This window comes from Candoia aspera, chromosome 1 (genome assembly GCF_035149785.1).
Source record: "Candoia aspera isolate rCanAsp1 chromosome 1, rCanAsp1.hap2, whole genome shotgun sequence".
NCBI classification, from domain to species: Eukaryota; Metazoa; Chordata; class Lepidosauria; order Squamata; family Boidae; genus Candoia; species Candoia aspera.
Genome location: NC_086153.1, coordinates 298,679,471 through 298,694,574, shown reverse-complemented (window position 1 = coordinate 298,694,574; position 15,104 = coordinate 298,679,471). Strand labels below are relative to the sequence as shown.

Sequence of the window (15,104 nt, the reverse complement as noted above, 5' to 3'; positions counted from 1 at the left end):
AATATCAAATAAATTTGCACCCTTGGCCCAGTTAAAACTGAAAGAGGTTATTATTCTCTTACAATAATTTTTGTCCTATTTCTGTCTAGAAAAATTTTTATCTGTATTTCATATTTTATTATCTAATAGATCTAAACTCCACCTCTCCTCCAAGAGCTCAAGCTGGCTTTCATAAGAATCTTCTTTCATTTTCCACCCACACCAGCCTTGTGAGGTAGGCTTGGTTGAGAGAGAGTGACTGGCCCAAAGTTACCAAGTGAGTTCCCATGGCTAAGGATGGACTTGAATCTGGATCTCCCTGATCCTAATCAAATACCTTAAACAGTACAGCATAATGGCACTCTTACCATTCTTGGATTAAGGTTTATCATGGAAACTAACATGTCTATGTTTAACTTCACTATCAATGGCTCTTCTATTACTCCTGATGATAATTTATACCAGGTTGTTTTCACCAAGCATGACTTCACATCAGGTCAAGCATAAACCACATCAGAACAATTTTATTCTTTTTATGCCTTGCAACAGGTATCACCATCATTCCATACTTCTCCCTGTTTTTTTAGTATTTTTGCAGGCCTGCTTTCCACTTAAAACATTTACCACAGATTCTCTAGTAAACAATGCTCCTAAAGGCAAAATCTGATATGAAAGACTTGTTTTCCTTTCCCAATAAATACAAATTTATAAATTCAGGCCCCTTATAGAAAGATGATTGGGCATTGTTTATGGTAAAAGCAAAACCATGTGTACTGAGGTGTGTATAAATGAGTTCCAAGTACAAAAATAAAAATGTAGTATATCAATACCCAAAAAACATTAACCAAAGTTTGAAGGCTTACACTACAACATGCAGATTCTAATGTAATGATGCATTGGGACTTTGTGATAAATTGCACTTCAGTGGTGGTTCTAAGTAAGACAACATTCTTGTCCAATAAATGTTTTGGAATGAGATGATGAGAGTAGCATTATTGCCAACTAAATTTCAAGATGGATGTCTACCTGCTGTATGTCTGAATTCAGCTGATATATATTCCATTAGATATTCTAATATCTCCTTGCAAAGACTTCAAAATAATCCACATTGCTCATACAGCAAATGTCTTTGCCTTGAATGGGTATCAGTTATGATGTTAGGATAATAATAAAGGACAATGTCCTCTATGATGAAACATCTACTCATTCCATTATATCAGAGGTAGTTGATCTGGTTAAGTCATTTTAAAAACTGACACAATTTTTGTTCCTCCTCCATGTAAGTGTTTCAACTATCCATTTCAACTGCAGCAATCCCTGTTTAAGCAGTGAAAGTATAGCTTTTGGTATGAATGCAGTCTGAAAATCCAAATCTAGGTCTGATAGCATTTAGTGGAGTTCATAAACTGTGGTTATTTTGTTATCTCTTCTTTCTGCTGGTTAATATGACTGGATTGTTTTATTATGTTATTATTATTATTATTTCTTTTTTATTATTTTATGGACTTTAAAGGATTGGAATATTTCTAGGGACTAAAACATCAGACATCAAAATATAAACAAAAACATTAGAGATTTGAGTAGAATCAACTGGGATCCACTCAGTCTGAACAAATTAGACCAGAATTTGGTTGCCTTTATTATGAAGAATCACAAAGCACAGCAGATTGTTCATGAAAATTTAATAAATATGACCCATAGGTTACCATATTTGTTCCTTGCTGATGTTCTGTAAAAAGTATTCTAATAACATAAATAGGGCTATGTTCCATGAATACACCAACTAATTAAATATACAAATTTGCAATCTTTCTGTTATGTACAGCCATTCTGCTTTTTAGATCAGGCACAAACGGAATGGCAGGAGTGATTAGTCTGATCCCATAATGCTAACAGTCAACCCAAAGAAATGATAGCCAGCTGCAATTTTTTGCAATCCAAATGATTCTATTTCTGCCTGTTCTATGATATCAATGTTACACATACATCTGCTTTTCAGAATGGAAAACTTTTAGCCAGTTCTGTTAGATTAAAGGATTAGGCTTTTCTCTAAATGTTATGGGGTGGAGTAAATATGCTATTGGTACTACTTCACTTTCTGGAGTGCAACTGTATACAAAACAAGTGGCATTTAGAGATCAAAACTCCGAGTAGCCGAGAGGAGGATGCAAGAGAAGGGATTATCCTGTCTTCAAAGCCTTTTTAGCTCTTCATGGAATAAACTTGCAACAAGATTATTGAAAATCATTTTAAATTTATTCATCACCTCTTTCTTCTTTGTTACCTAGCTTTGTTGTTTTCTTTGAATGGCTGTTGTTTTTGTTATTTGGGAGACATCTGCAGTGAGAAAAGAACCATTTGTCATCCATGATTACCTCCTATAAATTTCTGCTCAACGTCACCTTTTTCACAGTTATATTACCAAAGTTGCCACAGCAACAAAATGTAATAGTATAAGCAGCAGTGCAGGTGGGCTGTCCAAAAATAATTTCTAAAAAAAAAATCAGTCTAAGTTGCTTCCTTACTCCATGTACAGATAGGGAGTTAGCAGTAAATGACCAGAAAAAAGGGAGAGGGGGGAGGACAGCAGCAAGTTCTGGAGATTATTTCTATTTTTAGATGTCTTTGATGAGATGGCAGCTGGCCATTAAGTATTTTGTTGTTGTTGTTGCTGTTGATTATCTAATTTTTATGAGTAAGTACAAATAAGAATCAAGAAGATTGGCATATAACAAAATGCAGAATAAAAAAGTTATTCCTGGGCCAAAATTTAACTAGTAGGTTGTCATAATACTACTATCATAGTAAGAGTAGCAGGAATACCAATAGATATTCTTAACTTTGGAGACATGCATGCTCCTAGATCCTCACGTCTAAACTAGTGAGCAAAAAGTGGTAAAGGTATCAGCTGCCCTTACTGGAAGTAGTTTTGAATGTCTCAGCCTTATTCTGAAAACAAGAGGTATAATGAAGAAAATCAGGCACTCTAGGGACAGTGTCATGGAGGGAAGGAAGAAGGAGACTAAACAAAACAATAACATTGTTTGCTTTCTAGAGAGAATATCCCTTTCACAATATTTTGATGCACAATTCGGGTAACAAGAAGATGCATTGAATGATATCAACCACAACTTTAAGCCAAAATAGATGAATGCAGTAATGATAAAAATGCCAGAAGACAGAATGACCTAACAGGAGATTGGTAGGCATGGAGATCAACAATAGTTAAGGTAACTTTTGTTCAAAAATGTTTACATACAAAGCAAACATTCTTATGTTGGTTTTTTTAGTCTTGTTTTCAATGGCATGGGTCTATGCAAAATCATAGGTATCCAACCTCGTGGTTTACTATTTATTGTATATACAGATACGTTGGTGAAATAATCATGATTAAATATGAGGGTTGGAAAAAAACCTTACTTCCTTGAGGAGCATTGTAATACAGAGGAACAAATGAACCACAATAAATCACAAATCCCTTCACATTCTCTCACGCATGTACATCTTGTGCAAATACGAGTTTTAAACATTCCTTACCAGAAAAGTTCTTGCAGCAAAAGGAGGATCACAGGATATGCTTCAGATCAGACTTTCTAGCCTTGCTCTTACTCTTCTTACCTGTGTGGTCTCTTTCAGTTCATCTTTCCAGATTGAGGGAGGCCATTGCCACATTATAAAACAGCCAAGCTTAAGTACTATTCTGTCCTGCCCTCAATGCCCTCACATCAAAATAGTCATCACAGGACCCAGTCCCTCCCCCGCCCCACACAATAAAATCAAAAGCTCAATAAACCAACTTCCTACATTTCACTATGATCTGTATTACAAACACACCTTTTCGTTCAGGTTCACAAAAATAAGATAAAAATACAAATAGCTTTAAATTTTTATTTTATATTATTTATTCAAACATTTGTATACCACCCATTTGTATAGTTCTGGGCAGTTTACAAAAACAACAAAAATTACATCGTACAGTAGAATCCAAATACTGTTAATCCAAACTCGGCAATATACAATCAAGGCTATCCTTCCTTGCCACCTTACAAAATGTGTGTGTGTGTGTGTGTGTGTGTGTGGGTGGGTGGGTGGGTGGGAGGGAGGGAGGGAGGGAGGGAGGGGGGGCTCATAAACCTCATAGGGCAGGTTTCATAATGGGAGGCTGCCACTGAAAAAAAGCACCTATGGGTCTTCACCTCCTTCATGTAATTGTTAAAATGGAGGTTGCAGATCCGCAGGATACCTTCCTGAATATAGAGGACAGGCTATCTCCAATAGTGAGAGATGGTCCTGAAGGTACATCAGGAATGAGCCAGTACAGCTTTAAAGGTTAAACCAACATTTTGAATTCAATCCAAAAATGTACAGGTAATCAACCCAGTGACTGGAGCACTTTTGCTATACTGCTAAACCTCCTCATCAGCCAGGCAGGATATTGCATTTTGGCCCAGTTGCAGATTCTGAGTAAGCTCCATGGCCCAGGACTCAAAATCTGAAGAAGCAAAGCTGCTTCAGCTGAACCAGTGGAATGCTAATCTCAGGAGACTTCAAGGCAGGAATCACCAAGGCAGCATCAGAACATCTGGAGAAGTCAGATGAAGTGCAGCCTCCAAGCCCCTGGACTTGGCAAGTAGAGTGGAGAGTAGAGCAAAAGTGCTCAGTGGGGTTGCCAAGTAAGGGCATGCCTGCCTTAACTAAAAACAGCTGGCTGTAGTCATATTTAAGAGGCAGCTCTGACCCATATTTCCTGTTGGAAACAACAGTCTGACATCCTGTGTTTGGTGCTTTCTGCCCATGTAAGAATCATGAAATTCTAACCCTTGGACTGGCTGACAAACCTTGCTTGGCTCTCTGAACTTCAGATTGGATCTTAATTACTCTTCTTCACTTTCCTGTGGAAAATGACATCTGGTCTGGCAAACCTTACCTCCAGAAACTCTGATTTATGCTCCTTTGCTTGTTTGCTGTTTATCTACTCAGCCTTGAGTAAACTGCTTACTGTTACCTAGCAATTGGGTGTATGTGAGCAACCTGAAGCAGGACAGTTATCTTCAAAGGCAGCCCCATGTAGAGCATGTTGATGTAGTCTAATCTCATGGTGATGAGGGCATGAGTCATTATCATAAGCCATCCTGGGTCCAGAAATGCCTGGTACACCAGCCAAAGTGGAGTAAAAGCCTTCTTCTCCTCAGCTTCTACCTACTTCTCAAGCAAGAACCATGAATCATAAGCCATGGAACTTTGATTATTTGTTTTCAACTCCTATAGCTTCAGGGGAAATACAGCCTTATCTCGAGCCAAACTTGGACCTGGAATAGAACCAAAGACCAACTTGAATTGTCTATTCATGATGGAGAGGACAATTCCAACCCTTGCATGAAGTCTAGTGAAAGTGAAGGATACCATATTTGAAAGATACCATGTTTAATGATAGAACAAGAAGTCTAAAAGGACTAGGAGGACTACAGTCTGTCCATCCAGGTCCCACCATGAGTCATTCACCAGAGCAACCAATGCATAGAAATCAAAAGAGAAATCCAAGAAGAGTAAACTTCATTGTTAATGGATTATCTGAAGGAGAGGGTGTTCAGGAATGTCTGTTGCTTTAAAGGAAGGCATTGCAGGGGATTTACATAAATCATAATAGAAATCTGGTCTGCTATGTATGAAATCTGTCAGATCAAGGTCCAATAAAATGAGTTTCACTGTATTTGGATTCTATGTCACGTGGGGTTGTAGCACTTTGAGAAGACAATACTTCAGCACTCCTTCAATAAAGTATATAATTGTTTTGTTCTGGCTATTGAGTTTATTCCAGGATCCATATTAGCTTGCATCCATGACTTTGTTTTACCACTGAGCTATCCCACACTGCTCACGCAATACCCATGACTGGCCCATCCAATTCTGCCAATTTCTTCACTATGCACATTTCCTATCAGCCACTGGAGAAAAGAAATTAGATAATAAATTTTAGAATATCTAAAATTACCAGCTGCACAAATAATGATTCAAATATATAACACCAATTAATTCAGTTGGCTAATATATCAGTATGCCAAAGCTATCTCTTCAATGGTCTCTTGGATTACAATATAACCATGCCAACTTCTTAAGATGATTTACTGATTTCCAAAAAATTATAAATTCAACTTAAAAAATGAAGATTTGTTCATTGACTGTCTAGTGCTTATCTTAATATGCACTTGCAGCATGCATACTGCTTACAAATTCTCCAGTTTAGAAAACAACTTGGTGTCATTTTTAGCTACTTGATTTGCACATGTCACAGGACTTTTCTATTGACACTTTTTCCATGGTAAACTGTGAGCACTGGCATTCCGATATAATTCATAAATGCCATAAAATTTGCAAACATGTTTGGAATACTCTAGTATCAATTACAGAGGAAATCATTTATTTTAACTGGACTGAAATAAGTGCAACAGTGTTAAGGAGGCTATGCCAAAAATTTCTGAATTTTTAAAATGATGTCTATTCAATTTATGGCCTTTTATTATTTTTGAAAGAGATCTTGTCAATAAAAATGGGGCACAGGCTTCTGGCACTTGCTTTAGTTATTAGATGGCTGGGTCATAAGTAAGAATGCCCTCCCTTTGTCTTTGAAAAAACCTCTCCAAGCAGTCTGCAGTACTCATACAAAATATTCTGAATTCAAGATTCTCTGCTTTCCTGTCAAAATTCTCAAATGGTTCTGACCATTCTGGAGGTGTTATTCTGAGCCTAAAACATTTCCAGGGTGATCAGAACTACCCATCTTTAACCTGAAAGAACTCTTTTGAACTCAACAAATATTTCCAATATTTTTAATCTGAAATGTTTTGCATGTCCACCTCTGCAGCTCCTTGGCTTTCCATGCTTCAGGAAAACCAGAAAGCAAGTTTTTATGATGGAATTCCACCCCAGGAAGTACAGTGTCTAGGTAGCTGCAGAGTAATGGAAAAGCTGCCTTAGAAAGATTAAAATACAAAACATTCTGGGCTAATTCACAACAACAAAATAAACTCAAACCCCTCCACCAGAAGAAATTCTAGAGAATTTCCCCGGCATCCTGAGAGTAGGGAAGAAAAACAGAGACCTTCACTGCAGGGAAACTTTCACAAGTATTCCCGCTGCTTACCATTAGGTCTAAAGTGGGTTGTGGCCCTTGCATTCCCATTCACTTCTCTGTGTGGAAAGATCTTCACACATTTCACATGAAGATATTCAAAGAAGCCATTAACTGCATTCTGATCAACAGTCCTATCAGCAGTTAGGCATGTGGGTCTCAGCAGGTGGCATCATCTAGATGACCTTGTTTCCGCTTGAAAGATTCTTTAGTATTCTTCTTTATCTATTTATTTAAATTTATTATAGCTTCCCACTCCCATAGAATGCCATAGTACTTGGATGGGAATACCAGTGAATACTAGACTGGGAAGTAAACTTGATCTCAAGATTATTTATTTATTTATTCATTCATTCATTCGAAAACAAAAATACCAATATAATGTGGCCAACTAAAAACAAATTGGGAGGGAGGAGGGGGGAGGAGGGGGGGAGGAGGGGGGAGGGAGGGAGAAAATCAATAACAGGCCATCCAGACAGCAGAAAAATCAGCCTGCAGACACAGAAATCATGATCAAACCTAGGAGAGTTGGCTGCCCTCCTAGATGTTTCCATAAACCAATCTAGCAAGAAGAAAATATTCCCCTCATCAAGCCAATCCAAACAGCTAATTAGCAAAGCCATTATTAAATCAGAACACCGTAGTCAATACAGAGGGCAGCCCAACAGAATACTCTCAACTGCTCCATCTGAACAAGGGTACAGATGGCAAAACACTGCATCTAGGCAAGGAAAGTGCTTTCCTATGCGGAATGGAGAGAGTGTTAGCAAAGTGTTTAGGAGGTTGTTGTTTCAATAATAAGGAGCTTTTCTTCTGTCTTTCTGTAAATTCCAATCAGGATTCACTGCTTTGTCTCTAAAGTAGCTCTCTCCAACCCTCAAGAACTGGGTTGAGATGGAAAAGTCACAGTAGCTTAGATCTCAGACAATGCCTTTCTTCCAGGAAGAAACAAGCTTACCAATAAAGATTAAGTGGGCCAGGGTTTAACCAATATTTTAATTGGTAGATTCTGAAGCAGGTTCTGAGAGTCTTAGATCCGTTTCAGCTACGTGACACACAGTAGAGAATACAAAGCATCACTTTTCAGAATTTAGACTGGGTTCCCTCAAAAGCACTTGTGCCATTATAGACACAGAGTTGCTCCATAAAGCCGAAGTCTCAATGCCTTTGCCCTAAATACATATGGACAAAAAACTTACATATGGACAGAAATGTTGCCCCTGAAACCAGCAAGCCCTATCAGTATCAACATTGGATACTGAATGTTAAACCAGGCTACATGTCCATATTTACCAGCAAGTAAGAGTGAGGGGATGGAAGGAGAAATTGCAGGTATGTTAATTGGGGGTATTCTGATGGCAGTGCTTCCAATGGTATAGTTAACAGTCTCCTTCAACTGGGATTAAAGGCATATCAGGTTTAGGCTAGTGTTTCTCAGCCTCAGCAGCTTTAAGATGTGTGGACTTCAACTCCCAGAATTCCCCAGCCAGCATGCTGGCTAGGGAATTCTGGGAGTTGAAGTCCACACATCTTAAAGTTGCTGAAGTTAAGAAACACTAGTTTAGGCTGATAGAAGAAAATGCATTTTGTTTCTAAAATGTAACTGAAAGTACCCTTAGGGACTTCCTAATGAAGAAAAGAAAGGAAATCATTTTCTAAATTATGACAGTGAACAATAAGGAGGTTATTTAATTGTATGTTTTATAAGTGTATGGCTCCTATTGATACATTCACATCACGTTATGGCACTAAATTTTCTCAGCTTAACATCTGGATAATTTTAAAATACCCCATGTAAAATTTCCAATTTTGTATCACATATTTTAAAAATTATTCTGATGTTCAGACTAAGGAAACATTCTCCCTAAGTGTGTTCTTGAACAAGATAATCAAATATTAACCATTATCAAATCGTACTTGACGGAAAAGTGTTGGGCTCTGATAAGAGCTCAAATGGGGAAGGGGAAAGAGGTTTATGGCCAGTGCCCCTGCTCCACATCCTCTATAGAAACACATACCGCCAAGATCACATCACACTTTCAATCTGAAACCAGGTCTTCTCTCTCTTCTTTCCCTCCACCTTAAGCCACAACCTATAACTTAACCCATGACAATGATTTTCCCTAGAAAATATTAACCCAGCATATCACTTTGTCACACACTTTAAGTAACATAAAGTTTAGGGCTTTCTTTGGCAGAAAACAATATAGGAACACTTTAAAATTTGCCAAAACCAGTTCCGAGCATCAAGAAAACCAAATAGCACAAGATCCACATATCAAAAATAGGTAAGAAAATTAAATTGATGCCCCTAAGTGAGAAGATTGGCCTCAAACAGTGCAGAGATCTTGGTATCCAGATACCGTTGACTGGTTAAGATGAAACGATGGTCACTGATACAACTGGGGAACCAGGCTGGGGAGAAAAGCTCCACATTTGTTTTTCCCAGAACAAATTTATGCAACTAAACAGTGCAAAGTTAAACGTCTATTTATGAGAAAACTGTCCTTTCCCAGCAAAATGGTAGAGTGAGTAATATACTGAAAAGGAACATTTAGCAGCCTTCAGCAAAGAGAGCGGTGACTTGGCTCAGCCAGGTCAGTGGAGAGAAACAATATTTTTCATTCACAATTTCCTTTCTTCCAGTTTGGGAAGCACCCCCAAGGGCTCACTCTTTCCTAAACAGTGATACATCATGACATATTTGCACACTGCTAACAACAGTCTTGCACACTGGATTATATGCAGTACCTGCCAATATTGCCTTTCTGGTTGTATACAAAATTGATTTCCCCAGGGAGTCAAGTTTATAAGAAACATTGAAAATATTCCATCTTGTTACAGATCAGGTGATTCTGGCTATCACAATCTTCAGATCCTAAAACTACTATGGAACAAAAGCAGAGTTAAAGCTACAAACAAAAACAAAATTCCAGAATGTGTATAACATCATTTCTGGAATGTAAGAACAGCCTTGCCCCATCTACCTTAGCATCTTGCTTCCCACAATGTTCTTGCAAAGTCTACTAGTTTGAAAGGAGCCGTGCCAACTAGCAATTCTGGAAATGGTAGTTCTGATGCATTTGGGGATGCATTTTGTCATGTTCCCCCGTACTCACTTTTTTTAAAAGAATCCCTGACTATTGCAAGTGTTCCTCATATTTTTAAAGGATGAGTACAATTGCAGTGATCATACAGTGTTACCATGTTCCAGATGAAAATAGGTCTCACTGATAGTGCCTCAGTTTTCTGACTTGCTTTCTGTGCCACACTGAAGCTTTCTGCAGGGCACTATTCTCACCACCTATAGAGCATCACTGAGTTATTCTAGAGCCCTTCTTTAGAATATTTGGATCACAATGCAAATTTCAGTCATGGCATGAAGAAGACTTCAGTAATCACAGCAGCCATTGCATATCATAATTAAGACAATGACTCTTAACATGATATAACCACAGCCTCACACAAATACACAAGCATAGCTGTCTGATGTAGTTTGTCTGGTTTTGGCGTAGTGTGATATGAAAACCACCTTCTTCAATAACTATGATTAGATAAATCATGGCTTAGCATGAATTGTGAAGCCACAGAAACTGTATGGGTATATTTTAAGGACAAAAGTGTTGCTCCAATAACACAAGGAATCTCAGACCATCCACATTTTATGGAATGGCTTCACATCTGTTCATATTGCACTTCAGACACAAAAATATATGAAAATCATAAGCCACAAGGTATATATTTTTAGGAAAGCTATAAACCACCAAACATATTCTTTATGCCCTAATGTATTAGAGCATCTCCTGCTGTTGTTCCTGGCTAACTCCTTGTTAATTTCCATTTCCATCTCCCTTTTAATAGGTTTCATCTATAAATGAATTAAGAGGTGCATTTTAGTTATTATTTTTTCACTGAATCCTGATACTCAAATATTAAGCAAAGGAGGAGCTTTTTTCTATATCTGATTAGCAGCTTACAAATAAAAACCTTATTTGGCAACTTAGAGGCAGGACATGTGCTATAATGTAAGCTAAGTGCAGAGGTCAATGCAATTTTTGCAATTTTGAACCAGTATGTGATATCTGAAGCAAAATTCTTTTCTAATGTTTATGATATAACTCTCTGATTTAAAAAGGCAATCAGAAAGGCATATAGTGTATAAGAAAAAAATATATAAAGATGCATTTTATACTGAAAATAGAAAAATAGAGCAAAGACATTTGATGCAAATCCATACATACACCTATGAACAAACATATATCTACACACACAAGAGAAAATTATATACAAAAAATGAGCATCTCTAGGTATTCTCATGTGAACCTATAAAAATATCTTGTACTGTTGCGGAAGCAGAATGATCCAAATTCACAAAACTATGAAAAACAGATCCATCTATTCTACTCGAAGATCAAACTATTTTGCATGTTCCAAAGCAGAAAACACCAAAGCCAAGGGCATAAATATTTTTAAAGCCCACTGAAAATTTCAATTCTATGGCATTTGTTCTCATGTTATCTAAACAACAGGCATAAGAATACAAGCAGAATACTACAATGTGGCCTACTAATTCCCCTTTTTTTTGACCCCACACTGAATGGAGCCAAAAACATGAATCATTTATTTGCATTATCAGAGATATGAGGAGATTTAAAAGGCAAACTAGTGCCTTGAGCCCTGCAGATGGTTAAAGCCTCATATTCCTGAAATGCCACTTCAAAATGGACCTAGTTCCAGCTATTTTCAGAGTTCAGTCTCCCACATGCCATGTGAAGTTTGTTTGATGTGGCCTTCAAGGCAACTGAAGTTGTGCATCCCTGCTTCAAGATTTTGCAACATTTCATTCTTGAAGTGAACAAGCTATCCATTCCAACTTTTCTAATAAGGAACTAGCTCGCTGCATAGATTTATGAATTATATGTACCTTTTGACTTTTTTACTTTCTTAACAACTGAAATCAGAATATTTTTTTTCTACTGATTTCCTCCCCAAGGAATTCCTAGCTACAAACTTACATACTGTCTATATATATGTGCTCTGTCCTAGGTTCAAGGAATTCATCCTGCAAACCTATGTATAATTTCCTGCAGATAAACTTTGTTGGACTTGGTAGGTCATATTTCTAAAGAAATATTCAGAGGATCACATTTCATGACTGATATAAAAAGAAAAATCTTTGGATTTTCTCTCTGTTCAAGAGCTACTTGTGACCTGTTCAAGAGCTACTTGTTCTGTCAAACAAATTCAAAACATTTTCTAGAATAGAACAGAAAGCAAAGACTCATTGATTGGATGTCAGGGCTCTTCTCTCTCCTGTGTTCTGAAAAGAAAGGGAAAATTCTTAGGAGCACACTTGTTTCCTTGAGGTGGAAAAATAGTCATGATGATGATTTTTAGTGAGATGAAATGTATAGTGGATAATCCGTGATGCTGTTTTTTCTGTTACACATTTAATCTGTGGTTCACTATATCACTTAGTCTTTCTAAAGATGTTTAAAGATGATTAATCTAAAGATTAGTGAGTGCTCAGTTCTGATGTGAGTACATAGTGGAATAATGAATTAAGAACTTCCCTGCTAGGTTCACCCAAAAATAATTTCTATCATAGTGGCACAGATACTACATGACATTACACATCAAGCAATTTTCCTTTGTGTTGCTTTTGGTGCCTAGACCTAGAAGCAGGTCCTAATTTAATTTAATTTAATCCTAATTTAAGTCCTACATCAGTCTAGCTACTCTATGCTTCTGTAGCTCATGAAAGCTTTTGCTTTTTAATAAAACTGTTAGTTGGAAAAGGTGCTCCTAGACTCCTTCTGATTTTTTTGCCACTATAGTCTAACATGGCTCTCTTCCCACAATTTTTAATACAACCCTTAAAAGATTTGTATTTTGTTCTTCCCAGCGGTTTTAAATTTTTATCTGATAGATATTATACTTGAACACTTTAGGACTGTTATGAATTAATGTTTATTCTCCACATCAAATATACAGTATTTAGAAGTCCCAGTTGCAGTGTTTCCTTGATGTACTGTTTTGTTATGAGTCCTATCTCCATAAAGAGATCACCATAAATGAAATAATATTCCTTTATATTTACCTCTTCTGCAACATAGAGTTGCATATCTATGTATCATGTGACAAAGTATATCTAGGGCAAGTAACATCTGTGAAATATATTAAGGCACATTTCTTGTATTTTTTAATAAACAAAATTAGGCTTTCTTCCCCTGGAATAAAAATCCTTGTCTTTTTTTCAGTTTTAATTCCTGACCATTTCGTACCTTACCCTTACATCTTTTATATTGTCCCTTGCAAAGTTTACTAGCAATCCATGCAATTTTTCTGTTAATATCTTTGGGTACTGCTGGATAAAAAGTGTTTAATTGTTCCCATTGCAGCCAATCTAAATTATATCCCAGCTAGGGTTACCAGATATCTGAACATACAAAGGAGGACTTTGTGTGTAAAATTCTCTTATCCTCTGATAAATTTCTCTTATCCCCTGAGAAACCTTCCAGGTCCTGACAATTTCTTTTTTCTTTTTATTCTGGAAAATAAAAAACAAAACAGCCTTTTGTTTTTGCTATTACATTAAAAGATACATCCAAAAAGGCTATTTCTTTTTCAGAAAACCGAAACAGAAATAAAACTATACATTTAACTTGTCTAAATAGTAATCTAGTATTCTCTCTCTTGGTTTTGTAGTGGTATGTAAAGATTTTTAAAAGGTCACAAATTCTTAGCAAATGTGATGAGATCAGTTGCAATATTATCCGATGGACATTTGAATCAATGGTGTGCTGATCAATACATATCAACTGGCTCTGCTCACTCCATCACCACTACACTATGCCACAAGCCACCAAGTAGTTTATCAGCATCCTAGGTATAGCAGCTCAACTCTGCTTTCAACCCACTTGCAAAATTCCAGAAAATGTAATGTATGAGCCAGTTCTAGCACACCACTGATTTGAACAGACCTAATCTGCCACTTTTATTTACTAGCTATGATTTTTTAAATTTTTGTTATCAAATTTATATTTTTATTAAAGCTATAATATTCCTATTATTGTTCTATTTATGTCCAGAATTTCTAATTCTCTCTTTTTAAATGCCAGTAATTTTTATTCATTCATTCATTCATTCATTCATTCAATTTCTATAGCTGCCCATCTCAACAAGTGAGTCTGGGCAGCTTACAACAATAAAACAAATAAAACAATTACAATTAAAACAATTAAAATACAAAATAGGTATAGATAGCTGCTAAGTAAGCAACGTATGGATGTTAATATAACTAAGAAATGGGACCATTCACACACTTGGGGCCCCAGGCCTAGGCACATAGCCAGGTCTTCACAGCCTTATGAAAGGCCAACGTGGTTGGGTATATCTTAATTTCTGGAGGGAGAATATTCCAGAGGGCAGGTGCTATGGAAGAGAAGGCACGTCTTCTAGATCCCACCAACCAGCATTCCCTAGCTGAAGGGACCCGTAGCACACCCAACCTGCCAAATTGAATTGGACAGGTAGAAACAACTGGGAGAAGATGGTTCCTTAGGTAACCTGGTTCCAAGCCATGAAGGGCTTTAAAGATGACACCCAGCATCTTGAATTGCACCCAGAAGCACACTGGCAACCAATGCAGCTCACGTAGCAGTGGTGTTACATGTGTGGAGTATCTGACACCATTTACTATCCGTGCAGCTGGATTCTGCACCAGTTGAAGCTTCCAAATGCTCTTCAAGGGCAGCCCCACGTAGAGTGCATTACAATAGTCCAGACGGGAGGTCACAAGGGTATGAGTGACTGTAAGCAAAGCCTCTCAGTCTAGGAATGGGCACAGCTGGCATACAACCCAAAAGTGTGCAAAGGCTCTCCTAGCTATGGCTGCCACCTGCTCTTCCAGCAGGAGCTGGGAGTCTACGAGGACCCCCAGATTGCACACTGGGTCCATGTGGGGCAGTGCAACCCCATCCAGGACCAAAGATGG

At 37.4% G+C, this 15,104-nt stretch overlaps 1 protein-coding gene across 1 annotated transcript in view; it reads right to left on the bottom strand.

The window, feature by feature from the left end:
- The window catches only part of NRXN3 (neurexin 3), a 995,103-nt gene that overhangs the window by 791,201 nt on the left and 188,798 nt on the right, over positions 1-15,104 (bottom strand). The gene's annotated exons all lie outside the window — the stretch shown is intronic.